Source organism: Toxorhynchites rutilus, chromosome 2, assembly GCF_029784135.1.
Source record: "Toxorhynchites rutilus septentrionalis strain SRP chromosome 2, ASM2978413v1, whole genome shotgun sequence".
NCBI classification, from domain to species: domain Eukaryota; kingdom Metazoa; phylum Arthropoda; class Insecta; order Diptera; family Culicidae; genus Toxorhynchites; species Toxorhynchites rutilus.
In genome coordinates, this window is record NC_073745.1 from 272,036,240 (window position 1) to 272,042,105 (window position 5,866).

At 39.6% G+C, this 5,866-nt stretch overlaps 1 long non-coding RNA gene across 1 annotated transcript; it reads right to left on the bottom strand.

The window, feature by feature from the left end:
• Positions 1–3,862: 3,862 nt before the first annotated feature.
• On the bottom strand, positions 3,863–4,500 carry LOC129771425 (uncharacterized). Its single transcript, XR_008742370.1, has 2 exons — positions 4,252–4,500; positions 3,863–4,176 (listed from the first exon to the last, which is right to left on the bottom strand). It is a non-coding gene; the product is annotated as an uncharacterized LOC129771425 (long non-coding RNA).
• Positions 4,501–5,866: the final 1,366 nt, after the last annotated feature.

Genomic DNA, 5,866 nt, shown 5'->3' on the forward strand with positions numbered 1-5,866 from the left:
CAAGATTAATACGAAAGAGTAGTGCATCTAACGAACAGTGATTGGACATGAGTCGTGAGAAGGTGCGAATAAAGTCCCGACTCAAGTCCAGACTTTTGAACCATGGTTTGAGGCTAACCTTAGGGATAATCGAGTGGAGCCACCGGCCCAATTCATCTTCGTTCCATTTGCGTTGCCAGTTAACTATGGTATTTTTGCGGACTAAAGAATAAAATTCATTGAAGGCGATTTGACGCTGATAAATGTCGCCTTCAATCGCACCCACCTTTGCTAATGAGTCAGCCTGCAATGGAATTGAGGAATTGAGCAATGTGAAGGGACCCAGACAAAGGTGATGACATAACGCCGTCTGATTAAAGCACTCAAAATTTCTCGTATTCTCTCAAGGAAGTACGGCGAGTGCTTTTCCGGCCTCACTGAACGGATAGCTTCGACAGTGCTAAGACTATCCGTTACAATGTAATAGTGTTCAACAGGTCGTGAGGCGACGCAGTCCAGCGCCCAGTGAATCGCTGCCAATTCAGCAATATACACTGAGCAAGGGAACTGAAGACTATGGGAGGTGCTGAAAATTTTGTTGAACACTCCAAATCCTGTGGACTCGTTCATAGTGCACCCATCAGTAAAGTACATATTATCACAATTGATACCCCCATACTTTGCATCGAAGATCGTTGGAGCGATCCTCGATCGTTGATAATCTGAACATCCATGGATATCTTGCTTCATGGACAGATCAAAATGCACAGAGGAATTGATGTAGTCAGGAAAACAAACACGGTTGGGAATATACGAAGAAGGATCAACCTGCATGGAGATGAATTCATGATATGAACTCATGAATCCAGAGTGAAAATTTAACTCGATCAGCTGCTCAAAATTTCCGATCACAAATGGGTTCATGACCTTACACCGGATAAAGAACCGAAGAGATAATAAATTGAAGCGATCTTTTAGTGGGAGTACGCCTGCCAAAACCTCGAGACTCATGGTATGAGTTGAGGACATACATCCCAACGCAATACGGAGACAGAGATACTGAATTCGCTCGAGTTTAATGAGGTGTGTTTTGGCAGCTGATTGAAAACAGAAACTGCCATACTCCATCACTGAGAGAATAGTTGTTCGATACAACATTATAAGATCTTCGGGATGGGTTCCCCACCAAGTGCCGATAATTGTACGGGGAAAGTTTATTCTTTGTTGGCATTTTTTACTCAGATACCTAATATGGGCCCCCAAGTACATTTGGAGTCGAACCAAACCCCAAGATACTTGAATGACATAGCATGAGTAATCGGTTTACCCAAAAGTTGAAGCTTTGGTTTTGCTGGTCTATGCTTCCTAGAAAAAACCACCATCTCTGTTTTCTCCGTGGAGAATTCGATCTCTAGCCCAATGGCCCAGGTTGAAAAATTGTTTAAAGTATCTTGTAAGGATTCTTGCAGGTCGGATTCGGAAAACTCAGGGTCCTCATTGACCATCTTTGTGTTGTTACAGAATAGCTACGTCCACGCAACAATCATCAGCGATTGAGATCGATCCACGGTCGAAATAAGATCGATTCATCCATACAACTGCTCTGCTCTGCCAGACACATCGGGCTACTGTTCTATAAATAACTCAACAATGATCAAACCACTGTCTCCGCTGTCCGGTGGTCCAACTGGATAATGGAAGAACAGAAAGAATACCCTTACGCCTAAATGGCTACTGTGTGAATGTACCATATGTAATGGTATAGAAGGAATACTGGCGAATGGCAACTGTGTAATGTGCTAATTACAGATATGATAACCATGTGACATGTACACGATTAAAATTCGGCTCTGTTACAGCTAAAATGCTAATGAGCCTTAAATAAATAAATGGGATAAAAAAAAACTGATTTTCGTTCATTCCAAAGAATTTTCCAGTCCACAAAGCCACAGTACAATCGTATCTTTGAGCCAACTACCAAAAATACAATCACGTGCCCGTGAACGAGGAAAATTAAGTTGAAGAGGCGAAGGCAGGTTAACATGCTGCAAATGCTGCAAATGGAGAGATTCCGAGACAATTGTTTCAGGCCGCCTAAGGTCGAAAAAGTAACCTATACCATTTATACGGATTGTCTCGATCAGTGCTTGGAAATATCTGTATCACATCAATCTTTTCAGCTGAATTTCCGATCACATTCGATCATTATACCATTGCATTCGGGATACCGAAAATAAACCAACGCCGAACCTCACAATCACAGCAAGCCCCTCACAGTTGATTCATCCAGTTTTGTTCATTCTCTTTTTCGTTCTGTTCTGCGTTCACGGAATGTGAGCAGAAGAAAATATCCCTAGTTTTGTCATTCATTGATATTAATATACCAGTTCATTTACTATCAGCATCGTTCTCGGACACTGACAAAACGGAGAAATTCGTTGAGGAAGATAACGAAGTACAGAATGTTCATAATAGTAACAAAAATTAAATTGTTCAAGCATGCAAGGTTTCCATCTCAGTTAAAATGCTTTCATTTTAGATAGTGAATTTGCAATTCCAATTCCACTTATCAGAAATGCTTCAAAAGTCTTCAATTCCGATGTAAAAAAATAACGTCTTGACTCAAATTTCAAACATTTGATTTTTGACTCAAATTCCGAATACACGAACATAAAATGGTGGTGTCCAAGACACGACCGCAATGGGAATATTCCGAGCTTCCTTTTGCAAACGTATTAAACTGTGTTATAAGATTAGCGGATGAAATTGCCAACATCCAGCTTTGGCTGACGAAGTTTGCATTCGCTACTCGGATCGATTGTGCAGAATGCCTCCTCGCCGTCCAAGCGTATGCAATCCTTAGCTGTGAGTGTGCATGCAGATCTTGCTCTTTTATTGGTATTTCCGCTTGCGCCACGGATTTGCGTTGTCCTTCCGGAGTAACATCAAAAATAACTGAATAAGCAAGGCACTGACTCAATGAGAAAATCACACATATACAGGGAAACTTCGATATAACGTACCCTCGTTATAACGTACCCTCGATATAACGTCGCTCGATATAACGTACACATTTCCAAAGTGTAAAGGATTTTTTTTTCAATATTTTTTTTTTTTTGATAGAACAATGAATTATCTGTATTGTGATGCTAAAACAAGTTTTGTACCTAAAATTAATCAATCAAGAAATACAGCTGGTTTTGTGATTCCGGATTCTAAATGAATCAAGCTTTAATCAACAGTACGAAGGGAAACATCATGAGAAAGGCTGGCTTCGTCTTCTAATTGAAATTATTCATTAACTTGACTAAAACAGTAACACAATAATGTATTACAGACTACGTTTGTGAGTACTTTATTATGCTTCGATATAACGTACAATTCGATACAACGTACAATTTTGAAAGTGAAATGTACGTTATATCGAAGTTTACCTGTATCGTGATATTGAATATGAACAGTCACAACATTCCTGAAAATTCAATGGCAATGAATAAATGTGAATGAATTTTCATGACTCGAGCTTTAAGAAAAGCTCAGATAGCACAGAATGAATATGAATGAACACATGATAAAAATATATTTTCAATATTACTTAACAAGCTCAATATTTCCAAGCCCTGGTCTCGATATCTACGTTAGTTTACGCATGGAGTTCCAACTACTATTGGGTTGGAGAATAAGTTCGTAGCGTAGCGTTATTTGAACGCTCCGTTTTTCGTCACTGGCGGGGAAACAAATAGCGCGCGGGATTGAAAATGTGTTTATTTTAAAGCTCCTTCATCTTCGTCATATTCCCTATCAACAATAGTTTATTTCTGCTTAATCAATGTATCTTAGTTTTGGGTGTTTTTTCGAATGCATTAATTATTTTTACACTCAATAAGTAGAAATATTTTTGTTATCATTCAATTCATTTCGATCTATTTGGCGACAAAGGATATGTATAGCATTTCATCATTTGATTGCAGTTGATTACTAATGTTATTCTCGCAGAACTCTCATCTTACTTCTATAATCCTGAAAAGTCATCAAAATATACCACTCTGCAAATATTCCCACCTAGAACCTCCCGTTGTAGACTGCATTTGATGCCGTTGCATTCCGGATAGGTACAGAGTAATTCGATGCAAAGCCTCTATTGGGCACTCGGCTCCAGCTGTTGTAAGAAGCGTTCCTCGAACGGTTTGTGAAATTCTGTAAATCGAAATCGAGAACAAATGAATGATTTGGGTGATTGGTTTGAAATATTCATCTTCTCGCCACCGTTACCGTTCTATTCCACCCGTTAAATATTGTCGAATTGAATCGTGGCAAAGTCCAACGCCGCGGATAATTTGTGAAGTTCATTAAAGCTGGATGGTTCACCGTTCGATAATGACTACTATTATTACGTGTGATACTGGGATATATGAGAGTCCTAGCGGAAACTGCTACTGTTACGATGATGACGAAGAACAATATCGAACAATTTTTGTTCATCATGATTGGGATATTGAAATGTTTCGTTTTGCACTTACAGATATTGTTTAAAAACTGATGCTTCCGAACCAATCCTACAGAATTTATAACAAATCGAAGAGTGTAGGTGAAGTGTTTTATCAGGAACGCATAAGTGGTGTCTATCTTTACATGACAAGTTGAATTTTGTTACGATATTCAATATTTGTGTACAAATAAAAACTTGAGGCGGCATAACTCTTGTATCTTACTAATTATGTTTGTCTAAAACTCGGAAACCACTGTGTACTTAAGAAACACTTGAGGTTATGATTCATATAGCGATTCATTGAAGAGTATACTCTGCCAGTCAAACACAGCAGTCAACTAAATGTAAACGAAATGTAAACATGTAAACAATTGCACCTACAAACCAGGGTACATGATTATCAACTGTCTCGACAAACCTACGTCTGAGTGGTTGATGAAATTGGTCCCTTCCCTAGTTCCGTGGAAAGACGCGGAGCTTTTGGCTGTCGATGAGAGCAACATTCCAAAGCCAGACATTCTTGTTACAATCTTTCCGAAGAGTGTAAAATACGATAACAACATAATTAAAGCGCTTATAGAGAGCCAAAATAACAACATCAACACTGACGCGTGGAGAATCCTAAAACGCTCAGTGATCAATAATTTGCACATCGAGTGGGCACTCACGGTCGACGGAGCATCAATGAAGACGCTAGTTAACCGAGGCATGACCATCAATTATAAATTTGGGCAAATTTCGTTCAGAAAATCAAATAGAAGTTCAGGCAAACCCAAAACAAAAGACCCAGAGGTCTCTGATGAAGGGAAGAATCCAAACTCTGGACAAACGGGCTCCACTTGTTCAGACCTAGAGGGCAAAACCAAAGGCGTCAAATGCGTCAGCGGTATACAGAACTCAGGGTCAAACAAGATCAGTGCCTGTTTGTTCCAGAGGGAGAGTTCAAGCACTTCATCAAGAAGACCTGAAATCACTGCTGGCTGTTCAAAAAGCTTCAATGATACCACTACGAATGTTCAGAAGCAGACCAGCACAAAGACAATTGGAAGCCACTCCAATCAGAGGGATAATCTCATGCCCCTGAAGAATGGTAACCAATAAAACCCACAAAATACAGAATAATGTAAAACTCATTCAGGTGAACCTTCACCACGCCAAGGGAGCAAGTAGTGTCCTATGCAGAAGGTTCATTCACGAGAATTTGGACGTGGCTCTTATTCAAGAGCCTTGGTTTAACAATCATAGAATCCGAGGAATTTCTACACCAAAAAGTAAGCTCATTTACGATAGCACACAAACTGCACCAAGGGCAGCAATTCTTCTACGGGATAACATTGAACATGTACCCTTTACAGAATTCATCAATAGAGACATCGTGGCAATACAATTGGAGGTACC